The sequence below is a fragment of the Zea mays genome, chromosome 8 (genome assembly GCF_902167145.1).
Source record: "Zea mays cultivar B73 chromosome 8, Zm-B73-REFERENCE-NAM-5.0, whole genome shotgun sequence".
In the NCBI taxonomy this organism is placed as follows: domain Eukaryota; kingdom Viridiplantae; phylum Streptophyta; class Magnoliopsida; order Poales; family Poaceae; genus Zea; species Zea mays.
Genome location: NC_050103.1, coordinates 144,302,356 through 144,317,427, shown reverse-complemented (window position 1 = coordinate 144,317,427; position 15,072 = coordinate 144,302,356).

Sequence of the window (15,072 nt, the reverse complement as noted above, 5' to 3'; positions counted from 1 at the left end):
ATAATGATTCATAAAAGATAAAGTTTAAATTCATCATATATAAAACCCGGATACAATTCAGATATGGAATTTTTTTTACTTTTTTTAGGGGGCAAATAATGTATAAAACAATTTATGCAAAATTTTATTTTTATTTATAATAATGTGCTTGACAAAAAATTACCATCAAATTCCATGTGTATCTATTTTAAAATATTAAATTTGTCCTAACAATTCGGAGACCTGTTTTCATCACTAAAATTCGGAATTGGAATTAAACCTTAATTCCTGAGTATTCGACTATAACTAGAAGTTGTCTCTCGTCATCTAGAGTCTAGACCCTCTATATTGGCTAGAATTATAATTCCAGTTACATCAAAACAACATATATTTGTACTGCAACACATTTACTATACTAGCTAGTAGACAGATTTATATTAGATCTCATTCAATTCTAACATCTTCAATGTATCTACGTCCAAACGAATCCTAAGGCTGCAAATGATGCAGTTTTCTCTCAGGATCCAATCCAAACAAAAGGGGCTGGGCGAAATAATAAAACGTTTTTCAAATAAAATGGTACCCCCGCAACCGTTCAAAATAAAGCTATAATAACCATAACCATAATTTAACACGAGGAGTATACCTTTTGTGCTGCAAGGTTGCAACAACTAGTTAGCTGCAATCCGTCCGTAAGCGCTACATCATGAGGCTGCTAGCTAGTGTGATTTCGTTGTTTCATTTGCACATACAGCCACAAGAAGAGGTGCAGGCCGGGGGCGGCTGCACCTGACGCCACACCCGTCACTTTTATTCCAGCGCAAATGACGCATCATCATGTTCGTAATAGACAAGTCCATAATACCATAATATGATGATATTTGGTATAGGCAAGAAAAATGTTTTTTTGGTATATCATCAAGTGATACCTTTTTATATCATTAAAATCTTGATTTTACAATTGCATTATAGCAAGTAGATTGTATTTTATATTTTACTATTTATTTATTATGCTTTTTTGTTGTGTTGTCATTAATCGCCAAAAAAGAGAGATTGTAAGACTATCTCCAGTAGCTTACACATCCCCGTTCCTATATTCAAACTTTACTTTATGAACAGTTCAGTCTATAGTACAAAATAATATAAAACGGTACCTTGGGCGGCCATATGGGTGAACCGCTAAACATGGTCTAAGAAAAAATGGATCGAGGGGTATTTAACTATAGAGTTTTGGCATTTGATGATTAATATAATAATTTGAACTAATATTATTTGTTAGTGTTTATGGATATAGTTCAAACTTACAACATGGACATGGACGAAACAAAAGTGGCGATCGAGAAGATCAACAGCTCAAGCAAGATATTATAAGACACATTGAAGACCTACAAAGGTCATACAAGATAGAAGAAACCCGAATGAATAGACGCAAAGAAACGGAGAAAATGGGTTGCTCGGCAACATTGAACGTGTCCGGTGAGGCACCAGATAAAACATGGGATATGTGTTGAAATATATTGAAGAAAGAGATACAAAAACATGGGATATGGCACTCAGAGAGGTCTGTAGCGTGTTGAAGATGCATAATGCACTGGATATGTCCGTTGTGCCGCCATGTACCCTATCAAACAGAGTACTCAGGAGAGGTTGCATAGTAACCTGATAGGGGCTACAACACATCAGACATATTCGATGTAACACTGGTCAAAGCACCAAATGCCCTTCCTCGGATGGTCAGGAATGGATAGATCCATGGCTAGTTGATGTGGACATGCACTAGATTATCGGGTGCCAACACTGTAGTGTTCGTTAAGTATGTATAAATTTTATGTTACTTCCAACAACTTGTTTCGGACTTGGGGGGCCATATATATCACCCCAATCGACCATTTGAGAGGTGCGGGAACTGGGAAACATTGCTAGATAATTGAGACTCTATTCCAATAGCTCCACACACTCAAGTGCTCAAAGATAACTTGGTGATTAATGTAAGTGCTTTTGCAAATTGCTTAGGTTAGTTAGACCACTCTATTATCGCTTGATCTAGATTTTGCTTGGTGATTAGAAGTGAGGAATAGACACATCCAACCCTTCATGCTTGCACACGTCATTATAGGTGTATCGAGAGGGACTGTAAATCTTATGAGATCATACCAACAACATTTGTGGTGTGGCTCCTTCGTGTACTGATGGTACTGATGACACTTCAACCATAAACTCTATAGTGGAGACAATGTGGAACATCTGATAGAGATCGAAAATGGAGCATCACTTGAACATCAAAGGAACATGGATGCCTAAGAGGGGTAAATTAGGACAGCTATTTTCATCCTAAATTAGGCCTATGATTTTTATCTCTTAAACAAAACCTATGTGGATAACCAAGCATTCTAATGCAACTAAGGTTTTGTCTAAGTGTTACTATCTCTATCGCAAAACAAAGTGATATAGAGATGCAACCACCCATTAGGGCACCGATATTCTTACCAAGGTATCAAGAACCATGCAAGATTCTTACTAATCCCTATTCATGCCCCTACACAAATAAAATCCCACAAGAAAGCCAAGCACTCGGTCAAGTAACTTCATAGATAGACACGAGCCTTATCCACTCGCAAGTGGTGCTCAATCGTGTTCCTTATTCATGCTCAAGTGGTGCTCTGCTTCCGGTCTATATCCGACACTCCCCGTCGTCTCCACTATTGAGCTTTTGACTAAAATACTATTGGCTTTATTCTCTCCAGTACATAGTGGCAACAACACAACAAACATAGTGTGATCTTGCAAGACTCTTGCCCCACTTAGTACAATTACAATGATGTGTGCAAGTGTCTATGAATACAATGATGTGCATAAGCACCAAGGGTTTGGACGTGTCTATTCCTCACTTCTCTCAATAGGGGTTAACCTAGAACAAGCGGTATAGGCACAAATAAGTCCCTAGAACAATCAATATATTCCCTAGAGAAAAATGTTCATGGAACTTGAAAGGAACATGGATGCCTAAGAGGAAGTGAATTATGACTTCTAAAAACTTTGTTAATCTAGGCCACAAATAAATCCCTAGAACAAAACTTATGCAAATATGTAAACTAGAATGTGTGAACTAGGTTTTGTCGAAGTGTTGCTATCTCTACCACAAAAGAGTTTTGCAACCTAATGCCCAATCCTAAAAAATCTAAACTAGGAATAGAGAAAAAGGAACTTAAATACTTGGATGTAAATGCGGAAGCTAAAGAGCAAAGGTAGAGATGAAAACACTCATAGACGACGCCAGTATTTTTACCGAGGTATCCAGAACCATGCAAGATCCCGACTAATCCTCGTTGGTGTCCCTACACAAAGGGTAGCCCAAGCGAGGGCCAAGCACCACGCACTCGTAGAGAGTCGCGGACCTTCACCACGCACAAGTGGTGCTCTGCTTCCAGCCTCCTCTCGGACGCTCCACACCGTCTTCAATATAGAGTTTCTGGCTAAAACGCCGCGGACCTCGTTCTCTCTGGTACACGGTGGCGACCGCACCACGAACGCGGTTGATGCGGTCTCGCAAGACTCTCGCTGCACTTGGTACAATTACAATGGCTCACGCAAGAGCCAAGGAGTTTTTGGGTTGTCTAACCTCACTCACACAACTAGGAACAAACCTAGAGTAAGTGCTAATGCGGTTTAACTAATATAAGCACTTCACAAAGCACATACGCTAATCATGAGTGATTCTATTAAGCACTTGTGTGATAGAGCTCTAGGAAATATGCCTCTATGCTTTGAATATGTTTCTTGTGCTCCAACCACTCTAAATGGCCAACTAGGAGGTATTTAGAGTGCCCCCAATCAATTCTAGCTGTTGGGAGGAACATGTTGCTTTATATATATGGGTGCACCAGGCTGGTCCGATGCGCCATCGGGCTGTTCGATCCGGGCCTCCATGTCAGCTAGCCATTGCACCCTATTGGTACTGTAGACGGTCCAGTGTGCCACCCGCACGGTCTAGTTGTCACCACATGGCAACTAGCCATTGTTGTCTGTTGGACCATGATCCGGTGTGCCACCGGACCAGTCTTGTGCGCCAGCTGCCCGAGAGCTTTCTGCAAAGCTCTCTATGCACACGGTCTGGTGCACACCGGACCGATCCGGTGAGCCACCGGTGTGCCAGCTGACAGCCCATTCTTTGTATCTTCTGTCTTCTTTCTTGGGCTCTCTTTTGGTCATGTGTCTTGGACTTGTGCTGAGTATTTGTACATCTTCTAGGTGTATTTTATGATTTTTTGAGGTGTTGCAACCTTAGAGTCTAAGTCCAATTCACTTCACATCCTGTGAACTAGAAAACACAAAATACTTGGAAAACACTAGTTTACTAGTTATGTTGCTCATTAGACACCAAAATCCCTCATACAAATGGGTCGAAGTCTATTTTTTCTTATGTTCTAAATCACTCTAGGAGATAATAGAGTTAGGCGGCAAGGCAGTGTACCATGCGAAAGCGGTACCAGTAAGGGACAAAGAAAACAAATGGACATGAAATGCCTCCCCTATCAGCCAATTCCCCTATTTGTTCTAAGAATTGGCCTATGTGCTCGTGCGTGCTTTTCCCGCATTCATCGGAAAATTTGGAGAAATCTGGTATTCTAGTCCCTTATAGGTATGGGATGGTGTCAAATCGGTGATCGTGGGTTTTCTGATATGATGACCCTAAGCCGATCATACTAATCCCTATCCTGTCTCAAAATAATTCGGTTATTTCTTAACGAATCTTATCCATAGTAGCCAGTGGTATTGAAAGTCGCCTAGAGGGGGGTGAATAGGCGTAATCTGAAATTTACAACTTTAAACACACACTACAAGTCGTGGTTAGCGTTAGAACTTAAATCGAGTCTGGGAGAGAGGGGAAAACAAATCAAACGGAAATCAAGCGAATGAACACGGTGATTTGTTTTACCGAGGTTCGGTTCCAAAGAATCTAGTCCCCGTTGAGGTGGTCACAAAGACCGGGTCTCTTTCAACCCTTTCCATCTCTCAAACGGTCACTTAGACCGAGTGAGCTATCTCCTTAATCAAACGGGTCACTTAGACCCCGCAAGGACCACCACAACTTAGGTGTCTCTTGCTTTGATTACAAGTCTCTTTAGAACAAGAATGAGGAAGGAAGGAAGCGATCCAAGCAACAAGAGCGCAAATGAACACGAACACACGCTCTCTCAAGTCAATAGGTGATTGGAATGAATTTGGGACTTGGAGAGGCTTTGATCTTTTGATTTGTGTCTAGGAGTGAATGCACTAGCTCTTGTATTGAATGAAAACTTCAGAAGACTTGGATGATTGGAGTTGTGGTGGTTGGGGGTATTTATAGCCCTCAACCACCAACAAGCCGTTGGGGAAGGCTGCTGGTGATGGGCGCACAGGACAGTCCGGTGCGCCACCGGACAGTTCCTGTTGAAAGGGAAATGTGCCCTTGGGCCATTTCTAAATATTTTGGTGATTGAGTGCTAACACAAGTGCTTAAATGTGAATCTATGCCCATGGATGAACAAAGTGCAAATCAAGAGCAAAGGTATGTTTCTATGTCTTAGTACATTGGTTTTGTGTACTAATATACTTGTCTAAGTATCAGAAACAGGAAGAAGAAGAAAAGAGGAGAGTTGGCTGTGTACAGCCAAAAGGCTGGTTCGGTCTGGGGCACCGGACTGTCCGGTGGTGCACCGGACAGTGTCCGGTGCGCCAGGCTGGCTCGAGCGAAGTGGCCGCTCTCGGGAATTCGCCGACGACGTACGACTAAAATTCACCGGACTGTCCGGTGTGCACCGGACTGTCCGGTGAGCCAACGGTCGGCCGGGCCAACGGTCGGCCGCGGAATCTGCGCGCGACACGTGGCCGGGCCAACGGTCGGAAGGGGGCACCGGACTGTCCGGTGTGCACCGGACATGTCTGGTGCGCCAACGGCTCCCAGATCTGCAACGGTCGACTGCGCTGTTTAAGGAAGGAAATCGGGCACCGGACAGTGTCCGGTGTGCACCGGACTGTCCGGTGCGCCCGACGACAGAAGGCAAGGATGGCCTTCCAGATTTGTTCTCAACGGCTCCTAGCTGCCTTGGGGCTATAAAAGGGACCCCTAGGCGCATGGAGGAGAACACCAAGCAACCTTAGAGCATTCTTGATCATCCACACTCAGTCTTTGCGCATTCGTTTGTCATTCTCAGTGATTCGAGCTCCGTTCTAGTGAGAACTTTGAGATAGTCTTTTAAGCTCGTTTCTTGGCCGTGTGTGTGCGCATTTTGCTGTGGATTTGTGTGTGTTGCTTCCCTCCCTTACTCCGTGCTTCTTTGTGAACTTTAAGTGTAAGGGCGAGAGACTCCAATTTGTGGAGATTCCTCGCAAGTGGGATAAAGATAAGCAAAGCAAAACACTGTGGTATTCAAGTTGATCATTGGATCACTTGAGAGGAGTTGAGTGCAACTCTCGTCCGTTGGGACGCCACAACGTGGAGTAGGCAAGTTTTGTACTTGGCCGAACCACGGGATAAATCACTGTGTCTTATCTGTGTTGAATTCTTTGTGATTATCGTATTGTGCAAGACCTTCTCTCTAGCCACTTGGCGATTATTGTGCTAACACTTAACAAGTTTTTGTGGCTATAAGTTTAAGTTTCACAGGATCACCTATTCACCCCCCTCTAGGTGCTCTCAATTGGTATCGGAGCCGTTCTCTTCACAAAGGGACTAACCGCCCGAAGAGATGGATCCTAAAGGGAAGGGAATCGTGATCAACGACAAGGAGAAGGAGTCCTTCGTCAACGAGCCAAGGGATGACAAGTCCAACGACTCGGGCTCAGGCCACAGACGCAAAGATGGGAAGAAGAAGAAGACAAGACGCATCAAGGAGATCGTCTACTACGACAGCGATGAGTCTACTTCCTCCCAAAAGGACGACGACCACAACGAATACGAGAGAAAGAAACCGGTCAATTCGAACTTTTCTTTTGATTACTCTCGTATTCCTCAAAGTACTAATGTTCATTTATTATCTATTCCACTTGGTAAACCTCCTCATTTTGATGGAGAGGACTACGGATTTTGGAGTCACAAAATGCGTAGTCACTTGTTCTCTCTCCATCCTAGCATATGGGAGATTGTAGAAAATGGAATGCACTTTGATAGCACGGATAGTCCCATGTTTATTAATGAACAGATTCATAAAAATGCACAAGCTACTACTGTGTTGCTAGCCTCTTTGTGCAGGGACGAGTACCATAAGGTGAGCGGCTTGGACAATGCCAAGCAAATCTGGGACACCCTCAAGATCTCTCATGAGGGGAACGATGTCACCTTACTCACCAAGATGGAGTTGGTGGAGGGTGAGCTTGGACGGTTCGCAATGATAAGGGGCGAGGAGCCAACTCAAACATACAACCGGCTCAAGACCCTTATCAACAAAATAAGGAGCTACGGAAGCACGCGATGGACGGATCATGACGTCGTCCGCCTAATGCTAAGGTCCTTTACTGTTCTTGATCCTCATTTGGTGAACAATATTCGTGAAAATCCTAGGTACACCAAGATGTCGCCCGAAGAAGTACTTGGGAAATTCGTTAGCGGGCGAATGATGATCAAGGAGGCAAGATACGTGGACGACGCCTTGAATGGTCCGATCAACGAGCCGCAACCCCTTGCTCTCAAGGCAACGAGGAGCAAGGAGGCGCTACCGAGCAAGGTGGCGCAAGTTGAGGCGGCCGGGCTAAATAATGAGGAGATGGCCCTCATCATTAAGCGCTTCAAGACGGCGCTTAAAGGACGCAAGGGACAGCCAAGCAAGACCAAAGCCAAGGGGAAGCGCTCGTGCTTCAAATGCGGTAAGATTGGTCATTTTATTGCTAACTGTCCCGACAATGATAGTGACCAGGAACACGGGAGCAAGAGAGAAAGGAAGAAGCATTACAAGAAGGCCAAGGGCGAGGCACATATCGGAAAGGAGTGGGATTCGGATTGCTCCTCCTCTGACTCCGACAATGAAGGACTCGCCGCCACTGCCTTCAACAAGTCATCCCTCTTCCCCAACGAACGTCACACATGCCTTATGGTAAGGGAGAAGAAGGTAAGTAATCAAAACAATGTCACTTATGATTCTTCTAGTGATGATGAGTCTAGTGATGAAGAAATAGATTACTCTAGTTTGTTCAAGGGAATGGATAGAACTAAAGTAGATAAGATTAATGAACTGATTGATGCCTTGAATGAAAAAAGGATAGACTCTTAGAAAAACAAGAGGATCTTTTATATGAAGAGCATGACAAATTTGTAGAGGCTCAAAAATCTTATGCTTTAGAAGTTAAAAGAAATGAAGTGCTTTCTAGTGAATTATCTTCTTGTCATGAAACCATTGCTACTTTAAAAGGTGTTAATAATGATTTAAATGCTAAACTAGAAGTGGCTAGTAAATCTAACTCTTGTGTAGAACATGTTATGGTTTGCACTAGGTGTAAAGATTTTAATGTTGATGCTTGTAGTGAACACCTAGTTTCAATTTCTAAATTGAATGATGAAGTGGCTAGTCTTAATGCCCAACTTAAGACTAGCAAAAGCGAATTTGATAAATTAAAATTTGCAAGGGATGCCTATACGATTGGTAGACATCCCTCAATTAAGGATGGACTTGGCTACAAAAGGGAAGCCAAGAACTTGACAAGCCATAAGGCTCCCATCTCCGCCAAGGAGAAAGGGAAGGCCCCTATGGCTAGTAGTGTGCAAAAGAACCATGCCTTTATGTACTATGATAGAAGACAACCTAGAAATGCTTATAGGAGTTGTAATGCATATAATGCCTTTGATTCTCATGCCATGTTTGCTTCTAGCTCTTCTTATGTGCATGATAGAAATGTTGGTAGGAGAAATGTTGTTCATAATATGCCTAGGAGAAATGTTGTTAATGTTCCTAGGAAAGTAAATGAACCTTCTACAATATATCATGCTTTGAATGCTTCCTTTGCAATTTGTAGAAAGGATAGAAAGGTGATTGCTAGGAAGTTAGGGGCAAAATGCAAGGGTGATAAAACTTGCATTTGGATCCCTAAGGAAATTGTGACTAACCTTGTAGGACCCAACAAGAGTTGGGTACCTAAGTCCCAAGCCTAAATTTGCCTTGCAGGTTTATGCATCCAGGGGTTCAAGCTGGATTATCGACAGCGGATGCACAAACCATATGACGGGGGAGAAGAAGATGTTCACCTCCTACGTCAAGAATAAGGATTCCCAAGATTCAATTATATTCGGTGATGGGAATCAAGGCAAGGTAAAAGGGTTAGGTAAAATTGCAATTTCTGATGAGCACTCTATCTCTAATGTGTTTTTAGTAGAGTCTCTTGGATATAATTTGTTATCTGTTAGTCAATTATGCAATATGGGATATAACTGTCTATTTACAAATGTAGATGTGTCTGCCTTTAGAAGAAGTGATGGTTCACTAGCTTTTAAGGGTGTATTAGACGGCAAGCTTTACTTAGTTGATTTTGCAAAAGAAGAGGCCGGTCTAGATGCATGCTTAATTGCTAAGACTAGCATGGGCTGGCTGTGGCATCGCCGCTTAGCACATGTGGGGATGAAGAACCTTCACAAGCTTCTAAAGGGAGAACACGTGATAGGTTTGACTAACGTACAATTCGAAAAAGATAGACCTTGTGCAGCTTGTCAAGCAGGTAAACAGGTGGGAGGAGCGCATCACAGCAAGAATGTGATGACCACTTCAAGACCCCTGGAGCTGCTGCATATGGACCTCTTCGGACCCGTCGCCTATCTGAGTATAGGGGGAAGTAAGTATGGTCTAGTTATTGTCGATGACTTTTCCCGCTTCACTTGGGTGTTCTTTTTGCAGGATAAGTCTGAAACCCAAGGGACCCTCAAGCGCTTCCTTAGGAGAGCTCAAAATGAGTTTGAGCTCAAGGTGAAGAAGATAAGGAGCGACAACGGGTCCGAGTTCAAGAATCTTCAAGTGGAGGAGTTCCTTGAGGAGGAAGGGATCAAGCACGAGTTCTCCGCTCCCTACACACCACAGCAAAATGGTGTGGTAGAGAGGAAGAACAGGACGCTAATCGATATGGCGAGGACGATGCTTGGAGAATTCAAGACCCCCGAGTGTTTCTGGTCGGAAGCCATGAACACGGCTTGCCACGCCATCAACAGGGTCTACCTTCATCGCCTCCTCAAGAAGACTTCGTATGAGCTACTAACCGGTAACAAACCCAATGTATCTTACTTTCGTGTATTTGGGAGCAAGTGCTACATTCTAGTAAAGAAGGGTAGAAATTCTAAGTTTGCTCCCAAAGCTGTAGAAGGGTTTTTGTTAGGTTATGACTCAAATACAAAGGCGTATAGAGTCTTCAACAAATCATCAGGTTTGGTTGAAGTCTCTAGCGACGTTGTATTTGATGAGACTAATGGCTCTCCAAGAGAGCAAGTTGTTGATCTTGATGATGTAGATGAAGAAGACGTTCCAACGGCCGCTATGCGCACCATGGCGATTGGTGATGTGCGACCACAGGAACAAGATGAACGAGATCAACCTTCTTCCTCAACAACGGTGCATCCCCCAACTCAAGACGATGAACAGGTTCATCAAAAGGAGGCGTGTGATCAAGGGGGAGCACAAGATGATCACGTAATGGAGGAAGAAGCGCAACCGACACCTCCAACCCAAGTTCGAGCGGTGATTCAAAGGGATCACCCCGTCGACCAAATATTGGGTGACATTAGCAAGGGAGTAACTACTCGATCTCGATTTGTTAATTTTTGTGAGCATTACTCCTTTGTCTCTTCTATTGAGCCTTTCAGGGTAGAGGAGGCCTTGCTAGATCCGGATTGGGTATTGGCCATGCAGGAGGAACTCAACAACTTCAAGCGCAATGAAGTTTGGACACTGGTGCCTCGTCCCAAGCAAAATGTTGTGGGAACCAAGTGGGTGTTCCGCAACAAACAGGACGAGCACGGGGTGGTGACGAGGAACAAGGCTCGACTTGTGGCAAAAGGTTATGCCCAAGTCGCAGGTTTGGACTTTGAGGAGACATTTGCTCCTGTGGCTAGGCTAGAATCAATTCGTATCTTGCTAGCATATGCCGCTCACCATTCTTTCAGGTTGTTCCAAATGGATGTGAAGAGCGCTTTCCTCAACGGGCCAATCAAGGAGGAGGTGTACGTGGAGCAACCCCCTGGCTTCGAGGATGAACGGTACCCCGACCACGTGTGTAAGCTCTCTAAGGCGCTCTATGGACTTAAGCAAGCCCCAAGAGCATGGTATGAATGCCTTAGAGACTTTTTACTTGCTAATGCTTTCAAGGTTGGGAAAGCCGATCCAACTCTGTTCACTAAGACATGTGATGGTGATTTGTTTGTGTGCCAAATTTATGTTGATGACATAATATTTGGTTCTACTAACCAAAAGTCTTGTGAAGAGTTTAGCAGGGTGATGACGCAGAAATTCGAGATGTCGATGATGGGCGAGTTGAACTACTTCCTTAGGTTTCAAGTGAAGCAACTCAAGGACGGCACCTTCATCTCCCAAACGAAGTACACGCAAGATCTGCTAAAGCGGTTTGGGATGAAGGACGCCAAGCCCGCAAAGACTCCGATGGGGACCGACGGACACACCGACCTCAACAAAGGAGGTAAGTCCGTTGATCAAAAAGCATATCGGTCAATGATAGGGTCTTTACTTTATTTATGTGCTAGTAGACCGGATATTATGCTTAGCGTATGCATGTGTGCTAGATTTCAATCCGATCCTAAGGAGTGTCACTTAGTGGCGGTGAAGCGAATTCTTAGATATTTGGTTGCTACGCCTTGCTTCGGGCTCTGGTATCCAAAGGGGTCTACCTTTGACTTAGTTGGATACTCAGACTCCGACTATGCTGGATGTAAGGTCGATAGGAAGAGTACATGGGGGACGTGCCAATTCTTAGGAAGGTCCCTGGTGTCATGGAACTCTAAGAAACAAACCTCCGTTGCCCTATCCACCGCTGAGGCCGAGTACGTTGCCGCAGGACAGTGTTGCGCGCAACTGCTTTGGATGAGGCAAACCCTCCGGGACTTTGGCTACAATCTGAGCAAAGTCCCACTCCTATGTGATAATGAGAGTGCTATCCGCATGGCGGAGAATCCTGTTGAGCACAGCCGCACAAAGAACATAGACATCCGGCATCACTTTCTGAGAGACCACCAGCAAAAGGGGGATATCGAAGTGTTTCATGTTAGCACCGAGAACCAGCTAGCCGATATCTTTACCAAGCCTCTAGATGAGAAGACCTTTTGCAGGCTGCGTAGTGAGCTAAATGTCTTAGATTCGCGGAACTTGGATTGAAATGTAGCATACATGTGTTTATGCTTTTGATCATGTTCCTTTTTGCATTTTGTTGCTTATTATGGTGCTCAAGTTGTACAAACACTCCCTGGACGTCACAAGTCCGTTGCAAAGTGATGCACATGTTTAGGGGGAGATATGTTACAACTTGACCCTTTGAAGACTAACCATGTGCTTGAGTTTGATGATTTAGTCTCGAAAATGGATTGAAAGGGAAAAAGGTGGACTTGGACCATGAAAGGCTTCCACTGCACTCCGATGAGAGGGTAACTTATTCCAAGTTCATCTTTAGACTCTTATTGCCTATTTGCTCTTAATTGAAGATTTTGGTGAGGCAATGGGGTTAAACGGCCAAGATTGATCCCGTTTTGGTGCTTGATGCCAAAGGGGGAGAAAATAAAGGCCAAAGCAATAAATGGATCAGCTACCACTTGAGAAATTTTGAAAATAGTCAAATAGAGCTTTTTGTTTTGTCAAAACTCTTGCATTGTCTCTTTTGTCAAAAGTTGGCCTCTTGTGGGGAGAAGTGTTGATTATGGGAAATAGGGGGAGTTTTTGAAATCTTTGATCAATCTCTTTTGGAATAACTCTATTTATGCTTCAACATGTGTGTTTGACTTAGAGATAGAGATTTGTGTTTGATTTGCAAAAACAAACCAAGTGGTGGCAAAGGATGATCCATATATGCCAAATTGAATCAAAATAAATTTGAGTTTTTATTTGAAGTGATATTGCACTTGTTCTAGTTGCTTTATGTTGTGTTGGCATAAATCACCAAAAAGGGGGAGATTGAAAGGGAAATGTGCCCTTGGGCCATTTCTAAATATTTTGGTGATTGAGTGCTAACACAAGTGCTTAAATGTGAATCTATGCCCATGGATGAACAAAGTGCAAATCAAGAGCAAAGGTATGTTTCTATGTCTTAGTACATTGGTTTTGTGTACTAATATACTTGTCTAAGTATCAAAAACAGGAAGAAGAAGAAAAGAGGAGAGTTGGCTGTGTACAGCCAAAAGGCTGGTTCGGTCTGGGGCACCGGACTGTCCGGTGGTGCACCGGACAGTGTCCGGTGCGCTAGGCTGGCTCGAGCGAAGTGGCCGCTCTCGGGAATTCGCCGACAACGTACGGCTAAAATTCACCGGACTGTCCGGTGTGCACCGGACTGTCCGGTGAGCCAACGGTCGGCCGGGCCAACGGTCGGCCGCGGAATCTGCGCGCGACACGTGGCCGGGCCAACGGTCGGAAGGGGGCACCGGACTGTCCGGTGTGCACCGGACATGTCCGGTGCGCCAACGGCTCCCAGATCTGCAACGGTCGACTGCGCTGTTTAAGGAAGGAAATCGGGCACCGGACAGTGTCCGGTGTGCACCGGACTGTCCGGTGCGCCCGACAACAGAAGGCAAGGATGGCCTTCCAGATTTGTTCTCAACGGCTCCTAGCTGCCTTGGGGCTATAAAAGGGACCCCTAGGCGCATGGAGGAGAACACCAAGCAACCTTAGAGCATTCTTGATCATCCACACTCAGTCTTTGCGCATTCGTTTGTCATTCTCAGTGATTCGAGCTCCGTTCTAGTGAGAACTTTGAGATAGTCTTTTAAGCTCGTTTCTTGGCCGTGTGTGTGCACATTTTGCTGTGGATTTGTGTGTGTTGCTTCCCTCCCTTACTCCGTGCTTCTTTGTGAACTTTAAGTGTAAGGGCGAGAGACTCCAATTTGTGGAGATTCCTCGCAAGTGGGATAAAGATAAGCAAAGCAAAACACTGTGGTATTCAAGTTGATCATTGGATCACTTGAGAGGAGTTGAGTGCAACTCTCGTCCGTTGGGACGCCACAACGTGGAGTAGGCAAGTTTTGTACTTGGCCGAACCACGGGATAAATCACTGTGTCTTATCTGTGTTGAATTCTTTGTGATTATCGTATTGTGCAAGACCTTCTCTCTAGCCACTTGGCGATTATTGTGCTAACACTTAACAAGTTTTTGTGGCTATAAGTTTAAGTTTCACAGGATCACCTATTCACCCCCCCCCCCCTCTAGGTGCTCTCACCTGTTCACTCTCCGGTGCGCCGCCACGTCACCCAACCGTTAGGGTTCGAGAGCAGTCGACCGTTGGCGTTGTTGTCCTCTTGCGGCACCGGACAATCCGGTGCGCCACCGGATAGGTCCTGTTCACTGTCCGGTGCGCCTCTGACTCTGCGGCTCTGACTCTACACGCACTGTTCATCTGTCATCCGCTTTTGCAGTCGACCGTTGGAGCGAGTAGCCGTTGCTCCACTGGCATACCAGTCAGTCCGGTGAATTATAGCGGAGCGCGGCTCAGTTTTCCCGAGAGTGGCTGGTTCATCTTCGTACGGACATGGTGCACCGGACACTGTCCAGTGCGCCAGTCCACAGCACACTCAAGTTTCTTTTGCTCCTTTGAATTTGATCCCTAACTTTAATATTTATTGGTTTGTGTTGAACCTTTTTGCACCTGTAGAGGATGTATTCTAGAGCAAACTAGTTAGTCCATATATTTGTGTGGGGCATTCAACCACCAAAATTAATTGTGGGAAACGGTTAACCCTATTTCCCTTTCAATCTCCCCCTTTTTGGTGATTGATGCCAACACAAACCAAAGCAAATATATAAAGTGCGAAAATGAAATAGTTTGCATAAGGTAGGTGCATAGGTTACTTGGAATTAAACCAATTTATAATCTCACTAGATATGAATGGATTGCTTTCTTTTATTTAACATTTTGGACCACATTTGCACCAC